The sequence below is a fragment of the Mus caroli genome, chromosome 6, assembly GCF_900094665.2.
Source record: "Mus caroli chromosome 6, CAROLI_EIJ_v1.1, whole genome shotgun sequence".
Taxonomy (NCBI): Eukaryota; Metazoa; Chordata; class Mammalia; order Rodentia; family Muridae; genus Mus; species Mus caroli.
The window spans coordinates 109,146,569-109,155,417 of NC_034575.1; the positions used below are offsets into that span (position 1 = coordinate 109,146,569).

Here is an 8,849-nt window from a genome sequence, read left to right on the forward strand (position 1 = left end):
TCTCTCTCTCTCTCTCTCTCTCTCTCTCTGTTGTTCTCAAGCCTTGCTGCCATGTTTCCTGGTCATCACCTCTGGATACCCCTAGCTTTCTCAACCCAGGTCATCACTGCCTGGTCTTGACCAGAGCCCAGCCTGCTCTGCCTACTGGCTATTCTTCTACCCATTCTCACCCCTGCCCTTACCTTTAGTTTCTCTAAAGCTGGCTCAGATCTCACACATTTGTTTCTGAGCCCCTCACTCATGGCAGCCCTCTCCTTTCTAGCTGATGCAACATGGACTCCTGAGCAGGTGTCACTGCTAGCCAATGGTCAGACTGACTCTTCCATGGTAGGTAGAGGCTGGAAAGTCATCCTGTGAGCTAAGCAAGCTGGCGATAACTAAAGTTGAAAGGGAGACCAGGACCCCAGTACATGCAGCTCTCATGACCACGTTTTTAAAACAGTAATGTTGGATGATGCTAACAACTATTCCATTTGTTAAATCTGTAGGACGTGCTGGGCCCTGAGCCCGTGGTTAAGCATAATCCTTCTACAGATGATGAAATTAGAGCCCAGAGAAGGTAAGTATCAAGTCCAGGGTCACACACCTAATAGGTACAGCAGAAATTTGAAGTGAGGTTCAGTGCTAATGACCACAGTTCCTCAAGCCGAGCTTGGATCCTGCTCTAGGCGCCTCTCCCATCAAACCTTTTCTAGGCTTTCCTGACAGTTTCCAGGCTCCCCTTTACCCACACAGTCCACCACCCACTGGTCTTGAGTGGGTCCATCAAGCTCATCACTTCCCACATCTTTCCAGAACAGAGCCATAGTCTCAATCAGAGCGTGTGTCTTCCTGGCTCTTGATGTGCAAGTCACCTCACTCTCTGAATCAGTTTCCTCATCTATAGTCTGAGAGTGGAAGATGCCCCTGCACAGACACAGGAAAGCCAAGAGCGCAGCAGGACAGCCATAGTGCCCCGAATACCACAAGCCCTCATGTGAGGAGAGCTCCCTTCCAGTGCTCTCACCATCAGTCTCTCTGATTGACCTTGTCCACACCACAATTCTGCTGCTGTACCTGTGGGTCACCTCCAATGTCTCTGGCATCTACAGATATGGCTTCTTCCCAGTAGGCCCTGTGTGCTTTAGAGTCAAGACTAGTGCCATGCTCTTCAGGGGCTCTTGTATTGCAACATATCAGTGGTCAACACTGTCTCTACACTCTCTGAAAACTCTGAGCTACCCTCCCCAGTTGTCATAGCATCAGCTCTTCTGGTACCCAGAGACTCCTGAACATCAGAGTTAGGAGTAACAGGTTATGATTAGTTTTAACCAGTTATTCAACCAGCTAACCAGTCAACCAACCAATCAATCACTTAACTAACCAACCAATCAGCTAACTAACCAACCAACCAACCAACCAACCAACCAACCAGAATTCAGAGTTTACTCATGTGCCTTGGCCCTGTGGTAGTCGTTGAAGACCACAAGAACCCCTCTCCACACACCACTTCTGGCCAAGTGAGTGCACAGTGGACAGTTTCTGGGCACTGTCCCTCAGAAGGTTCTCCCTGTACCCTTTTGGTTGGCAGGACCCTGTTGGGAGTCTGGCCCTGTGGCTACTGACTGTGGTCTGTTTAGGTCTTGCTGCTCCATTCTCTTGGTGGTACCTGGTTTTGTCATGGCCATGTGACCCAGTGTCTGCCACTGAGACACAAGAATGAGATGGTTTTATAGAGTGAGAAATTTTGATAAAAGAAGAAAATGACCTTTTAGATTCTTCTGTAGAACAAGGATGGAAGAGACCTTCTTTTCAGAGTGATAGAAAGGTTCAAAGGAGGCCACATACGAGAAAGTTTACCTGATTGCCTATTGCCCAGAGAGTAAAATTGTCACCAAGTCCACCTTTGTTTGTACAATGTCTCCTCTGAAATAGCACTGGAAGTCTGGCCCGCCCCACTCTCCACAGTCTATACCCAGCATGTATCCCTCTTTCTACAGACCTTCATAAATGGCCCCTAAGCCAGTTTCTCTACCCAGCAATCCTGTGGCTTTCTTCTCTTCTTTTGCCCCAAATACTTCTGGAAGATTCATTGGCTCCAATTCTGTGGCCATATCCTTAGAATGCCTGGATTTGTGCCCAACCGTCCATGAGAGTCCCAGCACAGTGTTACCTCTGCTAGAATATTCTGTACATAACCTAGGTACCAGGAAAAAGCCACATTAAACAAGTGGTGGGAGAGTCACCCAGAAAAGATGAGATAGAATGTATTTATTGATATCTAAGATGTTCAAGCTCTTTTAGTAAGTAAAAGGCTCAAAAATATAGTATTCATCAGCCACAGAGAACCATCTGGAAGGACGTTTGACAGAAGGTTAGCAGGAGCGAGCTTTGTTCCACCACATTTCATCTGAGTTTTACTTTCTTGCTTATACTTTTTGATACCATTTGAATTTTACATAATCATTACATAACATCTCTATAGCCAGGGGGAGACAGAACTACTTTTATTTTGAAAAGAGGAAAAAATACATATGGAATTGCAGCCAGGATCCACCTTCTTTGGGCATGCTTCCTTAGTCACGTGAGACAAGATTCGGGGGTTTACTGTCCTCTTCCAGGCAAGATCCCCAGCCCCCACACCTCTGCCACTGTCTCTGCCTAAAGCTCTCTCGTTTGGTAAACTCAGAAACAGTGAGGTCAAGTATCTGAAGGTTAAACAAAGGGCTGGGGTCAGGAGCTTGAACCTGTGAGATTATGCAAATGAACCCCAGAGAGAGCAGAAGATGCTGGCTATGGAGATATAGGTAGAGCCACAGTGGGGCAACGTCTATTTTGGCTTTGCATGCAGAAGAAATACCCATGGGCACATGGGCATCATCTTGCCACTCTGCTCAGTGACCTGAATCACTTCCTGGCTGGATGACATAAAGACAGTTCAGCCTAGAAACAGATGTGCATGAATGTACACATCTACCAGTGCACAGAGACACATTAACCTGACCTGCTCTGCCTCGGCCATGGCCAGCCACCTCCACAGTCATTTTATCAAGCTGAACATAATAAAAGGAATGGTGCCACTTTTTCTTTTCTCCCATGGATATGTGTGTGTGTGTGTGTGTGTGCATGTGTGTACATATGCATGTGCGTGTGTGCGTGTGTGTGTGTGTACATGTGCGTGCCTGCCTCTGCTCCCCAGCACTGGGTTTAGAGATGTGCATTACCAGGCTAACTTTTATGTGGATGCTGGGACTTGAACTCAGGTCCTTGGGCTTGTACTGCAAGCACTTTACTCAAGGGACCACCTCACTAGCCCCATTCAGTTCCACATTTGATTTCTGAACAAGGAAGTGGGTCAGGCTCTGGAATCTCACCTCAGTGATAGGCTACAATAGTTATAGCATTTGGGCTGGGGCTGGAGCAAGGAGGAAAGCTTTCTTTTTAGTGCACCCCCACATCCTCATTATGCCTTCTCCTCTGCACCCCCATCATGCCTTCTCCTTGGCTTCCTATGTCTTGAGCCAAGAGCTCTCTGAGACTCTGAAAGAAGATATGGGCATCCTATCCTTACACTTCGCAAGATGCCTAGCCAGGCACAATACTGTGCCCAGGAAGGGGTTCCCAGGTGAGCAAGAACACGCCTGCCCCTTGCTCACTCCCCAGGGATCCTTCTATGTAAAGAGACTCCACACTGAAGTTCCCGCTGACCTTTCTAGTCCATTTCCTAGGTCCGCTCTATGGAGGCAGAGTCTTCACTTTTTGGTCCTTGGGAAGGAGACTGGGTGTCCTTCCTCTTCTCAGGAGGGAAGGAGTCTGTCAGAAAGCTAATCCTGGACTCTCCTCAGCCTGTCCCAGTCCTGCCCTCTAACTCCACTTCTATGCCATCAGGAAGACAAATGGCACAGCTGTCCCTTGGTACCCAGGACAGTTCACTGTGTGGAAATTTGCAGGTGCCCAAGGCCATTGTCTAACACTGCTCAGTATTAGCATAGACTCCCCTCCCACCCCGCACATCCTCCTGTTCCCTTCAGACTTCTTCACCTGTAATATCTCCTAATATGCAAATAATATGTAAATAGTTGTCATTGTATTGTCTAGGGAATAATGACAAGGAGAAAAACCAGTACAGGTACAGATATAATTTTTCCCCTGAATATTTCTCATCAAAAGCTGACTGAATCCAGGCATGTTAACCTGTAGATCTGAGGGTGTGTCGGGGGGAGGGGAGTTGGGAGGCTCTATTTCTGTCTTCTGCCATTCCTCCAACTGTTGTAAGAGTGTATGTGTGTGGGAGATGATATTTGTGAGGGCTCAACACCTGCCATTTCCTAGAACCCAGGAACCTAGCAAGCCTTCTACCTAGCACACTCTTTGCAGGTATCTGGGCATTTACTGAAATCTTCTGAGGCTCACTTTCCTTATCTGTCACTGTAGATCCTAATAGCTATTTTTTGATTTCTATATTTTATGTTTTTTTACTTCTTCGGGCTTTGTTGAGTCTTTCACTGGAAAGACAGTCCCTGTGAGGGGCGCTCAATCATAGAGACAGTAAACGAGCTAGCTTAGTCTGCATGCCTCTGTACGTCCTTAACGCAACTCTGTTCTCTGAGCCAGGATTCCCTCGCCCTACAGCCTGGGGCCAGGAGCAAGAGAACTCAGGAGCAGCCCCTTTACTCCCAAACCTACTGAAATGGCCCTGACTGGACAATTCTTAAGCCCACCTGCCTTCCCAGGCAGACCACAGCAAAACCTGTTCCCCACCGATGTGCTCCACTTCTTGGCCAATGACACTTCTTTGGATGTCCTGCCTGGCATAGGGCTCCCACCCCTTGAGACCTTGAGCTGCACACTCGACGTTCACTAGCAGCCTTCTCCTTACCTTTTGGCTTACCACACCTGAACTGAGTTCAACCAGCGGTAGTGTCACCTGCTCCAGAGTATCGATGAGAGGATAATAGATAAACATGGGGAAATGCCTCACACAGCTGGGGACACCTGGCAGGAGCTTTATATTTAAATTTGGTATGTGTGCCTGTGTTTGTGTGTGCGTGCATGTGTGTGCATGCATACATGTGTGTGTGAATGCATGCATGTGTGTGTGTGTGTGAGTGTGTGTGGTGTGTATGTGTGTGTGTGAGTGTCTATGTGTACCCAGGGCCTCATACATGCTAAGCACATGTTCCATCACTGAGCTGCCTCCTTGTTTCCAACGCTGCTTTAAACACATTCCTTTTTTTTTTTTCTTTCTCCTATCTGTCTTTCCCTTTCTTTCTACCTCCCATTTCTCCCCTACCCCTGCTCAGGAGCAGCTACATATTTGGATCCAATTTAAACAAAACAGTGGACCTCTACAGTTGATAAGAACTGTAGGACTGGATGGCTCAGCAGGTTAATCACACACACACACACACACACACACACACACACACACGTCTACCTCTGCTCCCCCCTTTCTTTTTTTTTAAAATCAGATTCTCTCCTACATCCCAGATATTTTTATTCAGATTTTCTAACTCCAGGGCCCCAGTGAGCCCCAGTCCTTTGCTTGGCTCATGGCTGACGTAGCTGGAGAGCAGGGGACAGAGGCAAGACAGAATTCTTGAATATTCCAAGAAAAAAAGTTATTACTAAAGTGCATTTTATTAGCCTCAGATTCATACGGCAACTGAGGTTAGCAGAGAGCAGGGGAGTTAAAGTGGTTTGTATGGGGTTGAACAAATGGGCAATACTTAATTTATAATGCTCATGTTTCTTATTTTCAAAGTACTTTGCTAAAAGCCCTGGGCCTCTGCTAGTTTAGTGTTTCGCTTCTTGGCGGTCAGTCTGCTTGGGGGGGGGGGGCACCTCTGCGCTGCTACAGATTCAGGCCCCTTTCATCTGCAGTGACCCTATATCACCCACTGACTGTGTGACCTTGCAGGCAGGCCACAGGATAGACATGGGGAAAGAAAAGCCCTGTTGGATGGATACTCCATTGAGCTGATTTTCTTTCTCTGCTCAATACAGCCTCGTCTCCACTCCTATCTCTCTGTTTCCCAAATACAGCATTATTGGACCTTTGCCGGTCCTTCTGAAACCAGAACATGTCATAAGCCATTGCCTGCCCTGATGAGACTGAACCTCTGATGCTCTCTGCTCTTCCAGATTTGAGTCTTGTCCTGGACCTACTTTGGGGGTGCTGCCTCCAAATAGTCTGCATACCCCACAGTTTCTGCTGAGCATCTGGGGCGGAGATGCTGCCACTGCAGACCCCCCCCCCCAACTTCCACAGTCTGTCAAGCTCCTAATTCACCCATCAAAGTCCAGGTCAAAGGTCCCCTCCTCCAGGAAGCTGTCGCTGACTTCTCTATGCAGAAGCAGGCCCCAATGCAAAATAGCCCTAATAAGGTAGCTGTTACTATTCTCATCATCCCCCAACCCCAGGTCAGGTCGGTATCCACCACAGCCTTTGTGCTGCTGGCTGGCAGCCACCTGCTAGTGTCTATAAGAGAGATGTGAGTACCCCAGGCTCTGGTAGTCCTCATCTCTGAAGCACAGCACAGCAGAGCAGTTAAAGGAGTAGAAAGGTTCCAATTCCACTCCTAACTAGCTGCATAGATATGACATATATGGTAATGCCAATCTTGTGGGTTTGTGAGGGATAAACCAGATGCTGACCCAAAGCCATTAGCATTTAACGGCTACCTCTGGACACTGGCATGTGAATACCACAGGCTGGAGAGCCCATGTCCCAGTGGGACTGGGTCTTCCTGGTTTATGCCTGGCCTTGGTACTGTTATAGTTTATCCTCAAAAGTCTCAGTTTAAATGAGAAGCTATATAGCCAGCCTAGCTGGCTGAGGCCAGGTCTATTTTTATTTACCAATGTGCCCCTGGCACACTAAGGAGTGCTTAACATGTAGTTAATAAAATCAAATGAATGAATATGTCTCCAGGTCTGAGACATGCTTGGCTTCTGGCAGGAATGTGCCTTGCTGGAAACTGTGAGTGACTTCCAGTATTTCTTAGGCAGGGATCAAGGCTGTGTACGTGAATCATTAAGTGAGTGAGCCCCAGTCCCTACCCCATGCCGAGACCTTGCTGCCAGCACCACTGGAGAGGGAGGAGGGATAGCCTCTCTGAGGTAAGCAGAGTAGGTTAGATGCAAGAGTGAGCCTATGCCTAGTAGAGGGGAGCAGGAGTGTGTTCCCCACCGCCCCTGGCCACAGCAGCACCCAACTTCCTGTCCCAGTTGGGAATCAGTATTGATTTCTTCCTTGGAGGCTGCAGGAGACCACAGCCCCACTGGGAGCAGCAGGCTCGTGAGGGTGCTGGGTCTTCATTTCTACAGAACAGGACACAAAGAGACACAGGCCCAGCAGGCGCTGTCCCCACCTGTCCATTAGGACACAGGGGAGAGCCCACCTCAGTCTAGAACCCAGAAGTGGAAGGAGGGAGCCAGGTTTTTTTTTTTTTTTTTAAATTCCCAGTTCTGGGCACAGAAAGGAATCCTACCAAGGGTGGTTGGTTGGTTGGTCACAGACGGCGTACTAAGCATTGTGGCAAAAATAGTCCTAATGACTATTACATATAAGGAGAGAGAGAGAGAGAGAGAGAGAGAGAGAGAGAGAGAGAGAGATTGATTTGTTAGAGAGCCAGGGCTAATGAGAAGCAGGACATCCTAGATCCAGAACCTTCTCTCATAGGAGCCAAATAAATCATGATAAGAAGAAGGCTCAGTTCTCCATCTTCTCCTGGCTGTGTGACCTTGAAGCTGGCTCACCCTCTCTGGGCCTTATGTCCCTTTTCCAAGGGTAATGATCTAAGAGACTGTGTTTCTAGAGCAAGGGCACCCCCTATGGCCAAAATATCTTTTCCTCTGGGGTGACCAGGCTCTCTGGGGTGACCAGGCCCAGGGTGAACCCAGGTGTCCAGAAACACAGTGGTCCACTATGAGGGCCAAAGACAGACTGGCCCAAGGCCACTTTCACAAACAGCTTGTGCAGTGGGGCTGAAAACCCACACTGCGGTTCTAGTGACAAACAGCTGGCCTTCCGAGCTTTGGAGCTCTCCTGTCACCAGGTGGGGGACCCATGCGAGCTTGGGGAGGAACTGTGGGCAGATGGAGGGCGCCCAGAAAAGGCGAGGCCTGAGATGCACAGAGCATAGGGTAGAAAGCTCTCTCGCACACCGGGAAGCCACTTTTGGGGAGAGAAGCTGCCTGTCCCTGCCCCTGTTCACAGCTCAGATAGCATCCCGGGCGCAGGGGCACCAGACTACGGAAGCACAGCCCTATCGGATACTGAGGGGGAAGCCAGGTGCAGGAAGCGGGTGATATCTGGGGGGGACAAGCTAATGGGGGTCCTCGCGCTCTGAACGCCCCTAGCTCCGGAAAGTTTGCGCGCCCCCTCCCCGCGCCGCGCCCGCCACCGAGTGCCCGCTCAAGGTCACCGCTGACACCGCGGACACCGGGGGCCCCCTGGCTAAGCTCTGGCTGCAGCCGAGGCCGCTGGGTCCCCCAGGCTACAGGGAAGAAGCCGCGGGAAAGGTGGCAGAGACCGTGCGGGCAGCGGGGAAGAGAGGCCCCGGCCCGGTCCCGCCGACCCTCACCTGCGCCCGCTCCGGGGCGACGATGCCGCCGCCGCCGCCGCTGCCGCTGCCGCTGCCGCCGCCCCTGCTGCGCGCCCGGCCCGGCCCGGCCCTGCGTCCCCGCCGCCGCCGCCGCCTCTGCGCCCCGCGCCCGCCCGAGCTCCCGCCGCCGCCGCTGCACTGCGCTCCGCCCGCCGCTCCCTCCTCCCGCTCTCTCCTCCCCCGCTCCCCTCGGGCCCTCCCCGAACTCGGCTCGGACAGCGCCCCCCCCCCCCCCCCCCCCCCCCCCCCCCCCCCCCCCCC

At 50.6% G+C, this 8,849-nt stretch overlaps 1 protein-coding gene and 1 long non-coding RNA gene across 12 annotated transcripts in view; one reads left to right on the forward strand and one right to left on the reverse strand.

Moving 5' to 3' along the window:
- The window catches only part of Atp2b2 (ATPase plasma membrane Ca2+ transporting 2), a 301,832-nt gene extending 293,197 nt beyond the window's left edge, over positions 1–8,635 (reverse strand). For all 11 annotated transcript variants that reach the window (XM_029478501.1, XM_029478498.1, XM_029478497.1 and 8 more), the window contains exon 1: positions 8,568–8,635. The gene's annotated coding sequence lies outside the window, so the exon portion shown is untranslated. The remainder of the gene's footprint in view (positions 1–8,567) is intronic.
- Positions 1–8,849, forward strand: part of LOC110295900 — a 46,162-nt gene that overhangs the window by 27,755 nt on the left and 9,558 nt on the right. The window lies entirely within an intron of this gene.